Source organism: Pinus tabuliformis, chromosome 4_2 (assembly GCF_031772625.1).
Source record: "Pinus tabuliformis cultivar Carrire ecotype Pingquan chromosome 4_2, CPIR1, whole genome shotgun sequence".
Taxonomy (NCBI): domain Eukaryota; kingdom Viridiplantae; phylum Streptophyta; class Pinopsida; order Pinales; family Pinaceae; genus Pinus; species Pinus tabuliformis.
This window is the reverse complement of record NC_142304.1, coordinates 425,686,969-425,698,622: the sequence shown is the minus strand read 5'-3', so window position 1 is coordinate 425,698,622 and position 11,654 is coordinate 425,686,969. Positions and strand designations below refer to the sequence as shown.

Below are 11,654 nucleotides of genomic sequence, written 5' to 3'. Positions count from 1 at the left end.
TAAATAAACCTAAACTTGTTGGTGTATTCTGATGACAATACAAAAAGTTCTAGTTTATTTTATTAAGCGCTTGATTTTAAATGGATGTTCTTTTAAGTCAAATGGATAAATGGAAATGAAACCAATGGTGTTTGTATGACGCAAAAGAAATTAATGAAAAACTAACTTATATGAATGCAATCGTTTGTTCTTCGATGAAAAGAAATTTCTACTTGGGTTCTATGAAACTTCTATAAAGAAAAAACTTTTTCTTTTCTTTTCTTAAAACACACTTCACACTTACAAAAACTAAAAAGACTATTGATGCTTTAATAATGCAAAACTACCCTAATGCAAGGTGTACATGAAGATGCAAGATTCTAGATTACTCTAAAAAGAATGAAAGCAATTGTTTATAACTTTAATAAGCCAACTTAAGTGTTTGAAAAGAATACAAAATCTTCTCCAAATAACAAGGACAAATAAAAAAGATCACAATTCACTTTCAAAAAATCAAAAGAAACCAAAATCAAACTCGGCAAAAGAAAACAAAAACAATGTTTTTTAGGAACTTTTCTTTTTCAAGAAGCAATGAAAACAACCTTTCGAAAGCACTTAAAATGCCACTTAAGACTCAAAGGCCGAAATAAAAGCACAAGGAAACTTTGCAAGTTACAAATTCAACAATGAATGAAAACTTGAACAAAAAAGGCTTCAACTTGCACTAAACGACCCAAACAACAACAAAGACCTTTGACAAACTGACCAAGAAGTCAGGAAAGAAACACTTTCAAATTCGTCAAAAAGAAAGAAAAGGTGTAAGGCAACAAAATGACGGAAAGAAAAGAAAGTAAACCAATAATCAAGCTTAACACTAAGATTGAAAACAATCTCCTGTTCTAGAAGACCAGAACAATCAAGATCCTTTGCAAGAAGTCTTGTGTCCCAAAACACAAATCATAAAATTCACTCAAAAGCAAACCTAGGCCAAAACTTTTCAAAGCGGAAGAGATTTCAAAACAGTAAGCTCACTGAATAATAAATTCTAAAGATAGAAATTGACCCCTCAGAGACCAAACAGACCAAGAAACAAATCTTTTTGGGCAGAGAGATTTGAAAAAGGCATGCAAAAAAAGGGGGATACGTGACTGCATTCAAGCATAGAGGCATGTACACGCGCTTCTGATAAAGGAAACTCACATATACGCGGGTTCACTTCCCAGAAAAGAGCATTTGTATGCTACTGTAAACAAACTAAAGTGCATATATTGAGTTTTGCAAGAAAAATAAAAAAAACAAAGCTAGATAAAAAAGATCAGACTTAAGGTCTGAGTTTCTATTGGACCAAACAACACTGTCATAGCAAGCAAACCAAGAACTGAGCCCTAATTGACACTGAACAACCCAAACTAGGAATAACAAGATTGTTATCCCCAGTGGAGTCCCCAATTTTGTTACAGGAATAAGTACCCTAAGGCTTTGGGTTGGAACCCCAACAGAGCAAGAGCAAACTATAGTAAGAAACACTCATACAATTTAGGAAACATGCTTATATAAACAAACTATGTGATAGCGACTGTAGTGCCCACTCTAGTTTTCTAACCCTAATATGACAATATCTTAGATACTTTATTCTAGGAGGACCTCAGGTTGAGGATCCGGGCACATGACACTATTATTAGCGATTGAGATATTCATGGTTGTGATGTTTATGAATGCTTTCCATTGATATTATGATAGCAAGAATGGTTATGTATCTTATCTATCGGTATTTTGATGATTGCAACATTAAATAGTTAAGTTTGGTCTCTATTTGAATTTATGATGATGAGGGTAGTAAAGAATATGTATGCTCTCTACTAAAAGCATGATGATGATAATTTTGATGAATAGGTATATTTCTATTGATGTTACGACGTTGATAGCTTAATGAACATGTATGTTTCCATTGATGTTTAATGATGATAGCCATGATGGATGTGTCCCCTATGTTGACTACTTTCTTTAGTTCAGGCTTACAATGGACAATGATGTGAATGACTAGGAATTGTTAATGATGCTATTATGACAATGACTAACATTGAAAAACCTTGTTACTAATGATTATTGAGTAAGGCAGGAAACCATCAGAGGCACTCGCATATGACGAGTTGATGACATCTGGTTTGATGAAAATTCATATTATTTTGTCTTTGAAAGTCTAAGTCGATCTTGGAATCTGCCACATATGTTTAACTATATTCTAATGATATATTAATGGTTGTAGGCACAGATTAGTTGCTTGACCGAATGACTCACATATGGGTGATGGGGTTGTACAAGTGGATGGAACTACATGGGAGGGGTGGGACAGAGTCCCTGATCTCACCCACTAGCACTCCCGCTGTGACTTGGGCTGGAAGGGTTGAAACACCTTCGCCTTGAAGATCACGATGCCATGAGAGCAGGTCCCAAAGTTGGGTCGCTCATGAGGACTTTACCGGGGGGCGCGCATCAAGGCAGATTCCTTGATCCCTGACACCATTAGTCTCACTATAGCAGGCAACATAAGAGATGATAGTGGTCTATGACGTTGCACTATACTTTCCCCTCGTAGTCACTGGATGCTTGAAGGGCAAGTGGTTGGCACCCTTGGAACTTCAGGGGAATTTCTTGAAGGGCACGAACAACTTGGCACCCTTGGAATCACAAATAAACTATTAGGTGTGGCACCCTTGGAACTTCTAGGGAAGTTCTTGAAGGGCACAACCAAACTGGCACCCTTGACATCACAAATAAACTATTAGGTGTGGCACCCTTGGAACTTCTAGGGAAGTTCTTGAAGGGCACAACCAAACTTGGCACCCTTGGAATCATTAAAAATAAATAATAATAAATAAATATAAGCAAGGAATGAAAACTAGGTAAATTTACATCAAGGGTAAATGATGATTAGAAACCAATGCAATTAAATCAAAAATAAAACTTGGAATAAGGAGGATCATAGGAAGAATTAAAATAGAGTACCTTAAAAACTCTACCCTTCCCATGTTGGAAAGTACTAGGAAGATTATGTGGTTTAATTAGGAAAAAGGGGAAAGACAAACATAATTGTAAGGATAAAGATTAATCCTAAACTAATTTAAACCTAATTAAGAAAAGAGGAAGGTGAACTAAAATGAGAATAATAAATTAAATTTAGAGAAATGTAGAGAAGCTCCATGTGTCAACAACCAACATAAGAATACCCATCTAAGAGATAACCTGAGTTAAATTAGGGAGTAGATTGGGGATAAAATCTTGACTCATTAATTGACTTCAAGTAATGAACACAAATTAAGGAATAAAAGGGGGGAATAAAGAGACAACTAGGAGAAGAAATAGGAATCTTGTTGAGGTGAGGAAAATATTAGTTTTAAATAAAAAGTTAAGTAAATAATTTTGGGTGACCCTTGATGAGAGAGTGACACATGGGTAGGTGAATAATCAAACTATTGAATTATAAAAAAAAATATAATTATGCATGACATGCCAAGTGTCATCTAGGAGGACTCTTATAAAAGAAGGGGCAAGCCATAGGAGAAGGGACTTTTGGGAACCCTATTGTTGGATGGATGGGATGTTGTCATAGCAGTGATTACAAAGCTATAGTGAGTTTGGTGAAGTAGAGGATTTTTAGAGAGGGGACTCTTGAGCCAAGGTGTGCTCTCCTCTACTAGCTAGTGCTTTCCTCCATTGTACAACCCCATTGTAGCTCGGGGGTCTGCGGGGAAGAAGAGTACCCAAGGAGTAGGCTGGGAGGTTAACCGGTGGGTCTTCGCATTCGGATCAAGTGCGTCATCATTTACTCGCGGAGGTCACCAGCTACAAGGGAATGCCAGCAACAGCAGAGCAAGTGGAGTCTTGCCTTCTGGTGAATGGTACATATGTATTTCATTACTATTGATCTTAGTTAAAAGTATGAAAATGTTATGATATGTTTCCTGAAATGAGTGGCAGGAATGTGTGTGCTAAATAAATTTGAATTTCAATGCGTTTCTTTTCTGGTTGTATTTGCTGTTTAAAAAAAAAAATGTATATAGTCTCAATGTGGTCCTTACATTTGGTATCAGAGCACAAGTTGAACCCTTGAGGCCTATGGGCCCATGCATGCATAACTAGTTTTGTTTGCTATGTGGGGATTTCTCTAAAATCAAATTACTCAAGTTTCAAAAAAATAAAAAATAAAAAATAATTGGCATGTTCACAAGACATTCTCGTAAAAAAGTACCCTTCCTAATGTATCCTCAACATTTGTTGCAATAATGTTTAACTCCATCGAGTCCACGGTCCAGGTTAGTTTTCAACATTGCCAATCTGAAATTGCAATAGGGTGGGAATTAAAATGGAAGGCATGGGTGAACATTGACGTTAGAGATTCAACTGCTATATATAGACCTAACCTCAAACAGTAACATATAATTGATTTCAGTGTAGGAATTTTTTATTCTGGCTACCATGACCTAGCTCACAAAAAGCCTCACCTGAGATTTGACAAATAGATCTTCACTTGGTTTGCAGACTGTGCAAGCTGAAATTCCCAGTGAATTTACGAAAATAATTCATGAACAAGATCCACTACTTCCCGCATGGAGGCATCATTCGGTAAGACAATGTCGAAAGCCTGCTTGTAAGTTTCCATCCATTCCTCAACGTTGTCATTCAAAAATGCAATTGAGATACGATTCTCAAATTCCAAGCCATCAGACATGCCAAGATCTCCAATGTGATCCCCGAGTAGCAGGACATTTGTTCTATTCCTCACACCAGAAGCACCACTGTCATCAGGCACATCACTGCTGCCCAAGTTTTCATGAATGGGGGCAGCCATTTCAAGGGCATGTTCATTCTTATTTAAGACGTGAATTGTCTTGCCTCTAAACCCAGTGAGATTTCCATTGTCATCGAAGACCATACGATTTGAAACCACCTCTATATTCTTGAAATTTCTTTTAAGTTTCTGCCGCATAACCTCTTCAATAATGTCTCAAGAATCTCAAACAACTGGATCACATAATCTCGAAAATCAATTACAGAATTTGCAACTGAGTTCCTGATGGCTGCATAGGTCAGACCACCCTCAATAAGAAGTGCATGAGTCTTCTCCCACCACTCTTCCATGAGCTTTGTCTTCTCATCAACTGGAATTGTAGGACAGATTTCTAATGGGTAATAATAATCATGTACTTCTCTCCGCTTGAGATCATACTCAGGTTTTCCTTGCTTCAAGAGGGCATGAGTGCCTCTGTCCCCGCTTCTCATCAACCCAGTACTTTGTAAGTGTCATGTCAAAGTCTGCAATTACCTGTAGTTTAGAAGGACCAGCAGCTTTAATGGCGATCTTTTTCTTCTCTAACTCCGCCGGATTAGAGATGATAGCTTCCCTACATTTAGCAGACTCCACTCTGTACTGCTCCATTTGAGAGTGCGTGCAATGGCAGAAGCTAATCTTCCCCTTGAAGCCCTTAAGCCTGTAATAAGTAGCAGACGTGCTTCCTCCCAAGGTGTTCCAGCTACAGCCTTCCCAGAGCAATTTCCCTGCCCTCATTGAAAATAAATGAAAAGAATCTGAAATAATGATACTAATAATAATTATTTAGTACGAGGAATTGAACTGGTCTGGTTGTCAAAAGCACCCGAGAACTTCGTTTTGCCCTGTATTTTTACTCATTCCAACGAATATTTACTGAGAAAGGACTTCACGGTTTTGCCTTGTACGCACAGCAAAAGGAAACAAACTCATATGCTCAGCCCAAAATAAAATACGCCCCATTTTAGGGTATGCTGTCCAGAACTCGTTTTATCAAGAGTTGATGATGTTGCTCGTGGACAGAGAGAAAACGTATTTCTTCTAGTTTACAAACTCAGCTGCCGGCATCTCAATAATGAACCAGTCCATTTCTACACAACTCGAACTCCACAATTCAATTGATAAGCATATCCTGAACAGAACTCGGCCAAAAAGAATAAGAGAACTAGTCCTCTTCCATCCGCGATTGTGAGATTCCTTCTTGTGAAATGGCTCCAAGAAGTACTGATTTTTGCATCTTTTTCAGTTAAGCATTTAATCAAACAGTTTGAGAACAATGTGCTATGGATGTACTTCATTTAATTTGACTCCAGGTGAGATCAACACATTTACAAAATTGGCGGTGGTTAATCCATTGACAAAGCAACATCGACTCCTGCCCGATACAAAGGTGAACTCGAGCCTTAATCTGGAGTTGCGTCTGAGGAAAAAAAAAGCATGGGCCGGCAAAACCACTCCATTGCGGATGCGGCCGTGTCTCAACATTGTGGTTAACCCCGCAGATCAGAAGACATTTAAAGTGATGGTGTGTGGAGAGCTAATAACTCAGCAGGTACACGTCCTCGTCTACAATTCTTCTACGGATAAATAGACCACAAAGCTTTGTTCTGAAATGGACTATGCCTTCTTCAGGCAGATGACTGGTAATACTCCTGCAACATATCTGGGTATATTAGATGATTTGGTGAAGAACGTCAACTCTACAACAGTGAACATATATTCAGAAATTAATTCCATGTGCGCAGTTGTTCCATATGGCCTGATAACCAGAAATACCTCCTCCCTTTCGGCAGCTTCAAAACCCACCACAAGCTGGGTTGTCTTATCACCCCTCAAAACTCCAGTTCGAACCCTTATGAAGGTTGGTACGCACAGATTTTGGAGGTTGCTTTGTTCAGCTGGCAATGAGAGCTAACTCATCCTTCATAGCTAAATAACTCGACCTCTTAACTACTAAGAATCGGCCCACAAAAAGGGAGATGACAACACCCTCTTTCCTGGAATGAAACTCGGTCAATGGTACACAGAAACCGAGTCTTCTTTCAGAGACATACGATGAAGCTCTCCGGCATCTTTATCTTGGTAGCCCTCTGCAAATTGAACGGAAATTCTATGAGAATTTTACCATGCATCCTCTAAATCCAAAACTGATGAGAAGGGGATCACATTAAAACTAATTTGTGTTCTCCGGCCTACGATATGGCACATAGCGATGGTCTTTGGCTGCATTTTTGCGTCTTCTCTTGGAGAGGAAAGCTTCAAGTTTGCCACTGGCCTTAAGAGAATCATATTTTTCTGTAAACTATATTTATGCTTCCTTTTCTGGTGAAAATTAACAAAACCAATAAATGGCAGGACTCTCATATCCTTACGTCTCATCATCCAATCTTCCACTTGGACTCTCTTCTCAAAAACACTCATTGTGAAAGATGAAACGATAGTTTTTAATTTTTAAAACTGCAGATGGCAATGATTAATAAATAAATAAATAATAGTTACCAAAACCACAACGTATCAAGTTTTCATCATCCAATGAACATTCCCTTTTAATCCAAATTAAAACAATTACGTCTTCAAAGATTTTCTTCGTCACAATGGACCTCTGATCTCATGCTTTGATGGAGTTAGTGACAGTTTATTAACTGCTTTAAATTTTCCGGAAAAGATGGCGTGGCAAGATAAGAACCTGCAAAGAGACAACTACGGTGGAATTCAGGGAAGAATTTATTATCATAGGCTAGTAACACCAAGGCATTGACAACTGACACCCTCAAGGATATTCTATTCTTCTTGTTATCCTTTGCCACATTTCCAGCCAATTCAAGAACCTCTGTTGTGAGATACTCCATAACGGCTGTCAAATACGCGGGAACTCCCATGCACTAAGCATTTCTGCCCTTCTTGAGGTGCCTTCAAATTCTTGCAACAGAGAATTGAAGGCCGATTTGTGGATTTGGAGACTAACTTCTTTTCTCCTCGCCTTCTCCCACCCACACCTTTCCCAGAACTATCCTTTGAAGAATCCATGACCACCGCCTCTCAGATTAGTTTAACTCCGATTAAAAGTTCTTAATAAAACAGAAAACCCCAAACGATGCTTGCACCTGTGCACACTGACGAATAAGCTGCAAGAAGCAGAGTGCGAGGCTATATAGTTCTCTGCTGAGAGTGCAGGCGCCATCTCAAAGTCGTTGCCCCGAAGGATATTATTCCAGAAAAGGCTACTGAAATAGCCCTCTGATTTTTCAACGCAGATTTTTGAAGTATAAAGGTCGTTTTCTTTTTTCACTGCTTCTTTCTCCTTTTTCTTATTGTTCAGACAATTTTGAAGAATGTTTCTTGCCATCCTGCACCTTTCGCAATTGATTATCAATCCAAGACAAGTGTTTTTCTATTTCTCCAACAGCCTTAGGGTCCTCTGATGATTTTAACATCTTCTGAAGCTTCTCTCGCTCTTTAGGAAGCTCTTCATCAAAGATAAAACTATATTTTTCTGAACCTGCCTTCTTCAAAATTGCCATAAAGACTCGAATCTTGGATCTCGAACTACCTTTTTGGACCTTGAACAACTTCCCTAAGCCTTCCAACAGGCTTCTTGCTGCTCATTTCCATAGGTCTGTTTTTGTTAGCTCTTGAGGGTTTGGCATCATGCTTGAATTTAGAAAGGGTTGATTCTCGACCATCAGAGCGCACTTTCTGAAGCTCTTCAAATGGAATGTTTGCAAGATGCTCTTGTAAACTAGACGACACCCTTGCATACATCTGAAATTTTATGAACTGTTGAAAGTCCACCACATCCGTAATGTGACTAGTTACTGAAACACACCAGATTCTCTAATAAAACAGATTTACAGCCATGCATCATGAGTATAATCTGAGACAATGCCCTCACTGTTTAGAAACATGCTAGATTCTGTGTTCCAACCTTGTTCCATCTTTAGAAAGTCCATCAACAGTCCTATTCCCATCCCTGTGGATATGTGAGAAAATTGATAGAAGAGAATGAATGATATTATACAGTTATTGTAATGTGAAATTACTCATTGTTATTTTCTTCCACATTCATTGAATAACTAGTAGGGAATCTCCAAGGATTTGAATGTTTCATGCATTAGTGGCAGCCTCATGAGTCAGTCTCTGGACCAATATGAAAACCATTAATTCACAATAATTAATTGTTTCTTGGCCAATGCATATTTTAAATTAATTTTTGAAGCTATGTCCAAATATTTTAAAATACCAATGTTAATATATCTAGACTAATTCTTTGTGATGTTATGATTTGTGACGTTATGCTTTATGACCTTAGGAACAAAATTCGTTTTATATGAAAGTTGAGATTTGCATTTCTTTGTGACATTATGCTTTATGACGTTGGGAACAAAATTCATTTTATATGAAATCTGAGATTTCCATGTTTAGATTTATGCAACATGAATTACAATAAACTTAAACATGGGTTTCAAAACAACTTAGAATATTAGTAGGGTGTTTTTTTTAGGTAAGCATTTTAATCAATATTGAGGGAAGATATAAAAGTATTCTAGAGAATAAAATCGTGGTTCATAAAATTGCTCTTATAACGAAAATTATGAAGTTATAAAAATAGTTTTGGTATTTTTATAAAAATATATATAGTATAGCACTGGTCCATACGATTTGCACCTCAAACATACTCATTTTATGCTAGACACTACTATAATTTGAAAACTATTCCAAGAGTGAGAAGCTTTCTAGATAAACATTACAAATTTAATTCTATAAAAGTACGTGATTTTTGCAAAATCATTTATTAATAGTCAATAAAATTTTTTTTTGGACCAAATCTATGAAGACACTAAATATCACTGGCAAGTACCAATGGGACCCTTTCAATGAATTTAACCAATTGAAAAAGAAGCTTTATCTATGAATTAATGGATTATGGAATTTATTTTACAATTTCTAATACACATATTGAATTGCTAAAATTAAAGGATTGGAGACTTTGCTTAGGGTGGTATTGAAACATACAGTTGAGAAGCACTCATCCTTAAAATGCACTGGTCAATGCACATGTTTGCTTAATATATTTATAACAATTTAATGATTAACAATCACCAGAAATTAATAACAATAAAATAAAACCTACAAATAAGTTTGACTAATGAAACTAGTTCCATATCATTTCAATAAGTGGTCTTTTCATCGTATAATACCAAAAAATTAATCTTGACTTCGTCATATGCAAATTTTCTTGGTCTAGGCTTTATGAGTGGTTGGATGTGAAGCATTTTAATGCTCTAACCATAATCAAGCCATTCTTTTAAAAATTAATAACAAGTTAAAAGTGCCACATTATAAATTGACATATGGAAATTATGTTTTATGTAGTAATATCTTGGTTAAATTTAATATTTACATCAATTGTATAGATTTTTATTATTATTATTATATATTGGTATGTATTAAAGAGAAGTCAATAATTAAATATTGATTGCAAAAGGATGTTTCTTTTTATGGGTACATGAAAAATTAGGAGTGTGTTTTAAAATATTATTAAATTAATTTGTGTTGAAATTGTAGATAATAATTTGAATTAAATTATAGTTTTCATAAATACAGTGATTGATATAAAAATATATTATAATTGGGATATCATATTTTCAATAGGTTGCCATGATCATTTGATAATTTATGCATGAGTAAGTGAAGTGGAGTGGTCACTGGTCACAAGTTGTGATCACTTAAAAGTATCCTTGGGTTTTCTTTGAAAAAGGTTGGGATCTTTCTTTGGAGATAAACTTGAGCGATAGCAAGGATGTCACTATCTCTTTCTTGATAGGTGAGGTGTGGTAGGTGTTATAACCAATTTGATTCCTCTTGATAGTTTTTATGTAGCTAAAACAAAATTTTCCCACATTTGCAAATAGAAGACAACTTCCTCGGATTGGGAAGTATGTTTTTGTTTGATAGGCATAACTTCCTTATTTAGAGTATTCTTCTTTATGCCCAATTCAATGCTCAATATATTATTGACTGCATGTTTAGATTCTTCCATTGCTAGGTCACGTGCCACATCATCTCTAACTAGTTGAGACACTAACATCATTACTTACTAGGATATTATCTATAAGTAAGTAATGTGGTGATGTTTCAAAGAGTTTCTTGGTTGGATGAACTCCTAGGAACTATTCATGGAACACTACATCTTGACGCACAATCACTTGCTTTGTAATGTATCTAATTATTTATTTATTTACAATTGCTAATAAGAATATTTTAAAATTTTAGCACTTTTGACATCAAAGTCCTTCATCTTTTACTAGCTTGTGAGCTTAAGTTCACCATTTGAATTTCTTATTCTTACTTGTCCACCTCTTTCGACATTTTTCCGCCTATGGCCTAAATACAATGCTACAATTATCATTTTAGGGAATATACTGACAAGGGTCCAAAATGACACTTATTGAGATATTGGGGAAAAATATTGAAGAATTATTAGAAGGGATAACTTAGAATTTAAAACTTTTTGAAAAATATCAAACGTATGGATAATTTATACGATCTTTTCTTCTACGACAATATTATTGCAACATCTATGACAGTGAACTCTACCATATGCAATGATGATCATACAAATCACTTTGTGTACCCGACATTGTCACTTATAGCATCATGTAGATGTAGTTTGAAATGAACGACTATAATTGGAAGCTACAGGAGTACAATGAGTGGACGACTTTACTTGGTTGAAAGCATAATATATTAACTATACCATGAGATGAATTTTGATTGTGATTATCCTACGCTTGTCTTGTTATTGCTTAGTCAAAACATAAATAAATAAATAAATAATAATAATAAT

At 36.1% G+C, this 11,654-nt stretch overlaps 1 pseudogene across 1 annotated transcript; it reads right to left on the bottom strand.

The window, feature by feature from the left end:
• Positions 1-4,275: 4,275 nt before the first annotated feature.
• LOC149169772 (uncharacterized) lies at positions 4,276-5,596 on the bottom strand (annotated as a pseudogene). The gene is made up of 2 exons (XR_016259405.1): positions 4,482-5,596; positions 4,276-4,314 (listed from the first exon to the last, which is right to left on the bottom strand). The product of XR_016259405.1 is annotated as an uncharacterized LOC149169772 (transcript).
• Positions 5,597-11,654: the final 6,058 nt, after the last annotated feature.